At 32.7% G+C, this 11,391-nt stretch overlaps 1 protein-coding gene across 2 annotated transcripts in view; it reads left to right on the top strand.

The window, feature by feature from the left end:
• Positions 1-235: 235 nt before the first annotated feature.
• Positions 236-11,391, top strand: part of LOC123523153 (neurotensin receptor type 1-like) — a 328,743-nt gene continuing 317,587 nt past the window's right edge. Inside the window, exons 1-2 of one of the 2 annotated variants that reach the window (XM_045300818.2) lie at positions 236-279; positions 9,145-9,173. The gene's annotated coding sequence lies outside the window, so the exon portion shown is untranslated. The remainder of the gene's footprint in view (positions 280-9,144; positions 9,174-11,391) is intronic. The other variant, XM_053549268.1, reaches the window with a different exon arrangement.

The following is an 11,391-nucleotide window of genomic DNA, read 5'->3' as shown; positions in this document are numbered from 1 at the left end:
ATTTGTTAATAACTGATAGTTTGCACTTTTTTTTAATAACTTCACAGATCGCTTGATAAATACGATATGATACATTCATTAACCGTTTCAGTATTTTTGGGATTACCTTAAAAATGATTTAAATTACCGTTCTTGAGAACTGTCATCCGGGGAAACGGGTATGTTTCCATTTTTGGATCAATGCCTATTTCCTTTGGTCATCCGGCGTAATGACAGTGAATATAATATTTTTCAGGGACTACGGACGAACTATCTAATAGTCTAAGAGCAATCTCAACAGTAAGTAATAATTGTTCTTCTTGGAAGTTTCTTTTTCTTTGTACGTAACTGAATTTGAACTACAAAATAAGATAACACTTGCAAATTTTAAGCTTAGCGTTAACATGTATTTATATCGTTATTTTTCAAAGGACGTTATTGTAAACTAGGGTCATTTTCTGCTTCCCCTCTTGTTGAATGTCCCGATTTTAAAAGCAACAAAATAGTTTCACACATTTTTTTTTTTGACAGTTGCAACAAGTAGAATTAGTAGGTGATTCAGTCATCAGCTGGGGTAAACCTGAAATAATTTGTGAATGGACAGCATTTAGTCACAGAGTAATGATCCTTAAAGTATACTTTTTCTTTACTGCTAAAAACTGACGTAAGTTTTCAAGTTCTGTCATCATTCGACTGCTTCCGTCTATGTTTTGGATTTGTACTAAAATCATTTGTTGTAATTTACACAATGCATGGTTTATGCATCATTCTTATATAAAAAAATTGATTATCTTTATTACAAATTTGTTATATTGTCGTCATGCCGACATGTTATGTTGCACTCAAATGCGACAAGAATGAGGGCTGTTTAAAAGACATAATATAACAGAACGCTGTCAGATTTTATTCACTACACATGATTAGATTATGACTCACAAGACGTCTACATTTTCCTAAATTAGTCCGCGGGCTTTGTAACATCTTCGACGTGCTTTATTTTACCACGGTTAAATTGACTTTAAAGTGACCTATAATTTTGCGCCATAAAATGCGCCAAGTAACATAGCATTCCTTTATTATCCACATTTTTTCTCAGTTAAAAGACTTATTAGAACCAAAATAACATATAACAGTGTTCGTAAGATTGTATTTTTATATGTTTTAGGTGTTTGATAGGTTAACAAACTGTATTTTGTATTATGATTAAGTCATGCACAAATCTGATAATTGATCACGGGATTATTTCTCGGCCTTTTCAAATGTATGATACGCGCCGTAAAGGCGCAAAAGTATTGATGACGTTTTGAGCACTTTGGAATAACAACCAAACGTACCCAGTGAAATTTTCAGACAATAGTTGCGTTCAGTTTTATTTTAATTCAACATTAATTTCATTTTAAACACTAAAATGATTTATTCTAGAAAGTAAATACCGTTTTGATTGTAAAAATAATGCGAAAAGAATGATGTTTAATGGTTAAACTCGGGTAAATTCTTCTTGGCGGTTTTCCTTTAAATATTTCTTCCTCATTCATTTAACCGCTTTGGAAGCCTGGTGGTAGAGCGTACGCTTTGAGAGAGGGACATCGTTGCTTCGTTCAATAGCCGTATCATACCGAAGACATGATAAATGGTATCAGTTTTATTATTATGTATTCATTACCTCACAGTTAATATTCCTTTTAACCAAATCTATTACATGTACACGTGAAATAGGATATGGCAACAAAGGTACGATCTTGACTGTATCATTACATCTGATATTTTTTCCTGAGTACGAACTTCTTGCAAAGCTTCACATCATTCCTAGAGCTGTCCAAGATTTCTGTGAAATTAACAGAATTTTCTATAACAGGGGTAACTGGGATACTGGTCTATACGGGTATAAACTTTAACCTGGCTTCAAATTTATAACATTTGATAATCTTTATTTCATCATGCATGGTGACGATATAAAATTCTGTTTAAATGGATAATTGATTCCGTAAGAGCCCAGCCATAACGATATATATATATGGTTCTATGTTAGACAACTGCTGCCTTGTGCCTTTTTATGACTTGATAGCCGCCTAGACGCCTGCCCTATATCCTGGAAAAACGGTAAGTGTTAGCGTGAAAACACTTAACACAGAATTAAAATGTACCCTAATACTGATTAAATATCAAATATACTGGTTGATGTGCCAGAATGTATTATGACATTGTATTACTAGAATGAATCTTTAAGTTTTTCTTTTATCCTAAATGTCAGCCTAATCGAGAGAAAAAATCCATGCATTCGTTATTACATTAACAAAAAAGGACTTCGTAGAAGTTAATTCGCAGATACAAAAAATGCATTTCGGTACAGTGGACATTATATTAAGAAACCACCCAGGGGACCAAAAAAAAAAGTGGTAACTTCACAGAATGGTCTCCTAATAAATTTGGTAAATTTAGAAAGAGAAGAAGATGACATAAAGTTTGAAGCTGAAATAATTTTTGTTCAAGATTTGTTTTAAAAATCTCAAATACTTCTCACAGTTCACGGACTGTGGAAGTCGTTTGTTTGCTCAACAGTTAGAATGACTAACAGTTATATTTGCAATGAGACGGCTGCACAGTCGTTTAATAGATGTTTTGCAAGAAATTCTACATACTGGGCTGATTGTATGTGGTCTCAATAATAATAATGACAATAACATCTTTATTTATAGAAGGTAGCACATGAAGATATAGATCAGTACAAAGTATAAATGATACATCTGAATTTTAAATGTGGCCTTCTAAACAATAACAACAACCAAATACAATTTACACTATCACCTGACATAATTAATATCACATTCATTCTGAGACCCCTTAAAATAGATATTGCCTATTAAGTATCCATTTATACTATTTCCATTTACGCACGCGTAATGAAAAAAGTCGTGTTATGTGATGTATTTATATAGGGATTAAACGGTCAAAAGCCGCTTAAGGTAGTCGCATGTACGATGACGACTCTAATTGCTTTACTTGAGTCATGCGTGTTTATCATAACTAATCGGAAGAAAAGTGGTATTATATTATAAATTTAAAAAATGCAGCAATTACAAATTACAGTACTACAGCATTTAATAATTACTTACAAAAAATAAATTGTTTACAACTAGAACCCTTGTAAACAGTACCATTTCGATCACAGAGGAAAAGTTCATGTTTCCGTACTAGTAAAATAGAAAAAGTGGAAACTCTACAGGTCAGGCGTATTTAAAGTATAATGGTAATTAATTTTTCTCAGCACAGGTGTATGTTGTCTATAAAAGAATTGAAAGTTTTTTATATTCAGGACAAAATAATTTTTCAGTTTTGACAGGTTTCTGCTTTGCCGGGGTCCGATCTAGAAAGAACACTTTTTGCTGGAGTTCTGATTAAGAAGGTTTTTGCTTTACAGGGGTTTCGATATAGAAGGTTTTCACTTTGCGTGGGTTCCAATCTAGAGAGTTTCCTCTTTGCTGGGGTCCCAATAAAAAAGATTTCTGCTTTGCAGGTGTTCCGATGTAGAAGAATTCCGCAATATGTCGATAAATTTTATTCTAAGTAATCAACAGTGTAACAACAACGCTTTCATAAAGCGTTGGATTTTTCGCAACACAGTGAGGTGAGATAGTTTTAAGTAATCTTGAAATATTAAAAGGTTCTGTATTGATGGACAAAATATTGAAGTATAGGATTGCATAAATGTTCCTGCGATGCCTCTTCCAGATGAATTGAAAATGTATTCAAAATGTTTCAGACTCTGTTACAACTTTCAACAAGTCAATCAGAAATCACCTTTGACTTATTTATAAACAATATGTTTGTAATAAGTCTATTAAATATTTAACGTAAAAGACAATATAATGACTCAAGATATTTTTAATAGAGTAGATGAATTATATCGTCCTTGCATTTTCATTTTAGCTTATCGGAGAATGCGTTGAATCGATTTAATAAAAAGTTATATTAATATTTCAGATGGCTGTTATGAAAGCTACAGTCACGTTTGTTTTATGGTGCATCATTCATTAACTAAAATGCCTAATGACATTGCACCTTGGTTACACATGTCGATCAATTGTCTGCTCGTGTTTATTATATTTCTGTTGTTATTTTCTAAGAAATTATGTTGTGAATAATCTAACAAATATGCTGAGGTGTTCTTGGCTCGCAAATATTCGCAGTGGCAATCGGCAAATTACGTAATTTCTCCGAAAGCGATTTTGGCATTATGCTGTTTTCTTGAACAGCCATGTACGTGATGTGCAACACTGACCAATGAGAGTTCGAAATCACAGGATTTCCAAATGTCATTACAGATCTACTGCCTTAAATAATAATAAACCAGACATGTTCCTATTTAAATGCTTATACACTTTCTGAAACCGTTACATAATTACCCAAACGTATCTCTTAACTTGTATTTGCTTATATATGCATTTTAAAACTGTTCATATGCAGACATATATTGTTGAAGTATTCATATAAAGTTATGTTTCGAAATTAAAGGGGAGCTACCCGACTTGCTTATTATGTGTAGGTTTTTTTTTCAATCACCTTAAAGCACACTTGCGATTACTAACGTTTTAGTGTCCTCAAAAAGTTCCAGTAAATTTCCTGTGTTGAATAATTGTTTCTGACAGTTTGCTTAATAGTAAGGATTGATATCCAACAGGGAAACACGCAGCCCTCTCAACAACAACCCACAACAGTGAAGCAATATTCATTGAAAGTTTGGGGGAATATTTGTACTGCCGCCAAAAGGAAATTAAAGTTATGGAAGTAAGAACTTGAGAAAATGTTTCACTTTGAATTCGATAGTATTTGTTTTGTTTGATTGCTTGACTCATGGCACAATTTTAGGTTTATACTCGTATCATAAAGTGACTTTCCAGCTTGGCTTTCTCTTGTGTTGTTGAATGCCATTTTACATATCATCTTCTATTCTACTATTGTTATTCTTTTAGAATGTTTCAGCTATTTGATAATGAAGCGCAACAGATGATACAAAGAATTGCATACGAATTAATTAGAAAATTTATTTCAACATAAATACGTCATGTCTTGACTGATATTTCATTCACTCCGTAAAATGTTAAATTGCTTTTTTTATCCATATTTCAACCGAAATTCTTACATAGTCATTTCTGTTTTATTTTTGTAATTATTATCTTGCGGGCGTATAGTATTGCTTTGAATAAAATAAGATTCCTGTATGCTACATTTATCCGTTGTCATTTAGAAATATACTGTTTGATTTATGGATTGAATCTGTGTCATGTTTGCCTTTATAGGCTATACTGGAATGATAGACATTTGTCGTAATAGCAAAGATAATGATTACTGGATCAAGACCTAGTTTATTTTGTCTGCTTTTATTGCCACGTAATCAGAATAGAAATTGCGTTTTTACTGGAGCAAGGCGTTTGGTATTATAGAAATAGCAATTACTTTGTTTTTTGTTTCAACTTTGGCGTTATACATTTGCTTAATATGTTGTTGCGAAAGCCTTTAACGAGAAGGGAATTTTTCTATCGTTGTTGCTATACATTTCTGGGTTAATGTTAGTTGTGTTCAATATTGACGAATACAATTTCGCTTGAAATTTGGAACACATTTAAGTCTTTGCTAATATTTCCAATGAAAGGTAAGTGTGACAGTTGTTTATAGTCTTGTTGTCTGTGTAAGAGAGTATCAATATTGTTCTTTCGCTAGTTTTTTTTTTCTACTAAAATATTAAAATATTACGTGCAATCGCTTTTCATAGTAAATATAAACATGAAGATAACCTGTCAATATGTATAAACAGCACTATGCCAAGGGTTAAATAGTACACACTTAATACATATATTAATAGCTAAACACAGTATAAATGTGTACAATCACTAAAATTTGGAAGTTTTTAAAACATATATTAATTGTTAGTGTATTGTATTTGATTATAAATGTAGCTCTACACTTATTTTATATATTTAGTAAAGTTAAATTCATGAAGATTTTCTATATTTGACATAGATATCTAAAGTTAAAATAATTTAAGGAAATCTGGTCATTCGATATCTTTTTTAGGGGATAAAATGAGAATTCAGTATTTGAATGTAGTTATTAGATTATGAATAATGAAATCGTATAATTTTACTGATGCTGCAAATTTGTTAAAAAAAGTACGAATAAGGAAATATAGGCTTCAATGTATGTGATTTGACAAGCATCAGGCAAGAACTATGCTCCGATTCCAACGTAATAAAGGCAAGGCTAATTAAATATATTGTCTATTGCAACAAATGATGATACCTGTTATCTGATATCTGTTTTGTTACATAAGAGCTTTGTAGCTTACTTTCTCTCTTATCCGACATTAAACAAAACTTACCTTTACCGTTATTTTACCTTTATTAATAACGAATTCTTGAATTGGATGTAAAAAATAAATTAATTTATTATGGCACAACAGCAACATATTAATAGCATTTTACACATCTGTATGTTAATGATGTTTTTCTGTAATAATGATATGTCCACCAAATTCGCAAGAAAAAATATTTGTACCAGTGCTAAAAACATTAAACACAATTTTCACTGTTATAAAGATAGGTCTACAAAATTCTTAAATACCTAAATGTATCCGTGTTGACAACAATAAACTTGATTTGTTCTGTATTAAAGACAGGTAGGTCAAAGTCGCAATAAAATCTATATGTATCAAAGCTTACAACAACTAACACGATTTACTCTGTAAACAAGATAGCTCAGCCAAATTCGCAAAAAAACATACATGTATCAGTGCCATAACAATATTTAATACGATATAGTCTTTACAAATATCTCTTTCTTTAACTGGACCTGCGTTATAGGAAGCTGATAATTTATGTGGTTGATCACGTGATAAACAGCTCTTACGCTGATTAACTAATGACTTTAAGTGCGCTTTTTCAATTATTGCTGTTGGAAAAGTGATTCTCATACTAATCTTTCTGTTGATAAATACACATTCCAGCTTAATGTCTCTTTGTAGGTTGCATAGATTGAGAAAGACTGCAGTTTTAACACACACGAGTATTTTGTACAAAATGAACTATACTAAGAATCGATCCAGATATAAATACATCAGCGTTTTAAAGAGTGTTTGTCCTTTTAAATAATCTATATTTCTAAGCCGAAAAGTTCCATGTTACAATAACCTAACAACATTTTTTAAATCTTCCATATTCCTTAACCCTCTGTGTAACCCGATTTTGTATTGTTCAATTATCCTATTCCATTTTTGTAAAACATTTCCAATTCTCTGATTCCTAATTCATTCTCTCTTCCTAATTGTGTCCTCTTGATTTGATCTCTTTGATCCAGAGCTCTTCCATCTTTTCTAAGTTTTCTAAGCATTTTTCCTGAGTATTTATACCTTTTTTCACGAAATACATCGCAACAACATGGTAACAAGTATTTTAAAATATTCATAGCAATTTCAAAAGACATGTCAAATAAACGTCCATTACGTACTCATGTAACCGTAAACAACATAATAATTATGTAGAATTAATCACCATCGAGTAGTTTTGTAAATAAATGTCTGGTACAGAAACAAACAAAATAATTAGTGTCAAATTTAATAGACAATACATTAGAATGTGATTCACTTTGCTAAAAGTGTAAACAACAACAACAATATGCTGACCAGGTAAACAGAGTAATTAACATTTCCGACCAACTGATGAAAATTCTATCGAAAACAATAACAAAATAATTAAGGTCAACCAGATCATTTTCTGTTGAGAACTTCGCTATATTTTACCCGTTATAATAATAAACAAAGTCATTTAGGCCAAAACTTAATGGATTAAACATTTCGCCGTTACGAAATTTGCTGGAGTCAACAATGACCTAAACATGTAAACAATATGATAAGTATTTCTAAGTATTTGGTTTTTTACTCTTAACAAAAGCCAGTATAAACACAATGATGAATTAACTGAAAGCTGACCTGCGCTCTATCATTGTGTGACATTAACACCATAATATAGTATAAGACTGTGCATTTGTTTTGCAAGAGTTTTTGTAAAAGATTATTCGTACTTCAGCTGCCTTATTTCAGGGAAACAATCCAAGTTTCATTACAACCGATGAATTATTAATTCTTACTTTTATAAATCAAGTAACAACATAGAAATCAGAAGCCCTTTTATACTAAAGCAATTGTTTCTCACAACAAATAAAGATTGCAAATGAATGAGCCAGCGTTTTCAAAAAATTACAAAACCTATTCAATATTGTTTGTTTGTTTGATTGATTTGTTGTTTTTGTAATTGGGAAGGATTGAAATCAGAAAGGATCCAGTGCCCGTCCCATCCTGATAAATTTGGAATTTTGTAGAAATCAAAGTTGTCGAAAAATATAGTAGATTATTAACTTGCATGTCTTCTACATAAATACCCTGAGGGTAATTTTAAACTGTTATTTGTCAACCAAGTGAGCACTTAGAAGCTCACTAATTTTCCTTTTTCTGTTAGAATTGAAATATTAGAAATGTCAGATCGTAAAACAAGAAGCACATTCAACATAATAATGACAACAGTATCTGTATCTAAAGCACGTTAATGTGAGGGAAAAATGACAGCCTGCCTAAACCATCACAGTATTATTGTGTTTTACGTTACAACCAAACTTCTACTGTCATAATATAACGTTTCTTTTATTGCATAACGGTAAATTCTTCTTTTTTGTGTGTGTTTTTAAGTCTGTATAACGTTTAAGAGCAGAAAACTAAGAGTTGAAAATCATAAAAATATATTACAGTAAAACCTGTCTTAAGCAGCCAGCCAATGGAGTGGGAAAAAGTGGCTGCTTACAGCAGGTGGCTGCGTAATGCAGGTAATTTTTAGAATGAATGACCATTTTGGGAAATGAGACACTGGCTGCTTAAGACAGGTTGACTGCTTAATAGAGGTGACCACTAAAGCAGGTTTTACTGTTTTTACAGCATACATACCAAACCGGGTATATTGTGGTCAAATTCAATCTAGTAATCCCATATTGTCAGCAAGAATTCGTAAAGCATTGCTGGTATATATCAAAAACTGATTTTTTCTCTTTAAGAAATATTCCGCTTAACCAAACGTCGATCAAAAGTCAGACAATAGTAATAAACAGTTTAAATTTACTTTGCAGGGATTTCCGACGAAACATATACTGAAGCGGTAAGTAATAATTTCTACTTGAAATGTATGTTATGTATTAGTATAAAAATATACAAGATATTATGCATACCAAAATATATCAAGATCTATTAACAACTCACCACTAACAGAAAAGGGTACTGTCTTCTCTACAAAAACAGAATCAAGCATAGGCTATGAACTTATTTTCTTCTGCTTTAGTAGTGACAGGATTAGAAAATATATTTAAGATAGTGGATCCGAAATGACCATCGGGAATTTTCTTGCAATTCCGTATCATTCGTATGCTATTTCGGCATTCTCCGGCCATAATAGAAAAATACCTTCTCATAATAATACTGGTTATACTGGAACAAGCCTAAATTGCATACGGAGAGTACGTAATCTAACGCAAAATGCCGAATATCATAGCGGATCTACTACCTTAATACAGAGATTGTCGGAGCATCGCTAGAAAGAAAGGGACTATCTGTTTAAGCCAGCAAAAGAAAATGTGCTGTTAAAAATGTAAGATTTATTCACTTTTTAGCTAAGGCATCTTTGTATTATTTCTTAGAAAATATCTGCTCAAGTAAAGGAACTATTTATCTTTACAAAACGCATGTTTGTACTTTCATTGTGATACTCGTGTCATAATTCTTTGGTTCTCGTTTTTGCTTTCGTAGTTTTCTTGCAAATTTTCTGTAATAAGTAAATATATTTTCATAACAACAAAAGCTAGCCACGCCGTCTTTACTCTGTGAATCTAATATACTCTAATTAGGGTAAAAAGTTGAAAATTGCACAAGACTAGAATATGAACCGTGTGGCACGTAAAAATTTGGAAACTCCAAACAGTGTCCTAATTCAGCAATTTGATTTATTCCTGTCTGTCAGTGACTTCTATTAGCCTAAGTAAAGTATGAAATATATAGGACTATAAATAACAAGAATATAAAATGCTTAATGTGCAGCATTTCCATAAACAAGTTTTCAGAACATTAACACAGTAGAAACGACAGGCAATAATTCAAACCACCTACAAAAGAACTTGAGTTACTATAAATAAGCCGGGAGATATTGTTTTTTCGAAATGTACACAGTGATAGGCCTGTCGTAAAATATCGTCAATTTTCAGCATATTTTTTTTTTATTTACCGAACTTAAGGAGGTAGGTTACTTTGTTACCAGGGTAGATTCAAATTATTTAAACCGTAGCAATTTATTGTATTTCGTGTAAGTTCATGTTTTAGCTGCTACAATCTCAAGTTCGCTTATATCTGTCCCATTGAGTACAAGTTTTATCCAGGTTTGAAGTACATGACCCTCTAAAGGTATTTTATATTGAAAGAAGAAGGAAACTACGGAAATTCAACACTTTTCAGTGTACTTCGATTTCACTGTTATCCGTACAAGTCTGCGTAGTTGATAATTATCTCTCTCCCCTCCTCCCTCTGGGGGAGACATATTGTTTTTGCCCTGTCCGTCCGTCCGTCCGTCCGTCCGTCCACCCGTCCGCCCGTCTGTACGTCACACTTCATTTCCGAGCAAAAACTGGAGAACCATTTGACCTAGAACCTTCAAACTTGATAGGGCTGTAGGGCTGCTGGAGTAGACGACCCTATTGTTTTGGGGTCACTCTATCAAAGGTCAAGGTCACAGGGGCCTGAACATTGAAAACAATTTCCGATCAATAACTAGAGAACCACTTGACCCAGAATGTTGACACTTAATAGAATTATTGGTCATGAAGAGTAGATGACCCCTATTGATTTTGGGATCACTCCATCAAAGGTCAAGGTCACAGGGGCCTGAACATTGAAAACAATTTCCGATCAATAACTAGAGAACCACTTACCAGAACTTCAAACTTATAGATGTTGTATGGTGATGAGTAGAGACCCTTTGTTTTGGGTCACTCTATCAAAGGTCAAGGTCACAGGGTCCTGAACATTGAAAAACCATTTCCGATCAATAACAGAGAACCACTGACCCAGATGTTGACACTTATAGAATGATTGTCATGAAGAGTAGATGACCCTATTGTTTTGGTGTCACTCCATTAAGGTCAAGTCACAGGGGCCTGAACATTGAAAACAATTTCCGATCAATAACTAGAGAACCACTTGACCCACAATGTTGAAACTTCATAGGACGATTGATCAGGAAGAGTAGATGACTTCTATTGATTTTGGAGTCACTCCATCAAAGGTCAAGGTCACAGGGGCCTGTAGATTGAAAACAATTTCCGACCAATAAC

This window comes from Mercenaria mercenaria, chromosome 8 (assembly GCF_021730395.1).
Source record: "Mercenaria mercenaria strain notata chromosome 8, MADL_Memer_1, whole genome shotgun sequence".
Lineage (NCBI taxonomy): Eukaryota > Metazoa > Mollusca > Bivalvia > Venerida > Veneridae > Mercenaria > Mercenaria mercenaria.
The sequence above is the reverse complement of the archived record's forward strand: the minus strand, read 5'-3'. Positions and strand labels throughout refer to the sequence as shown.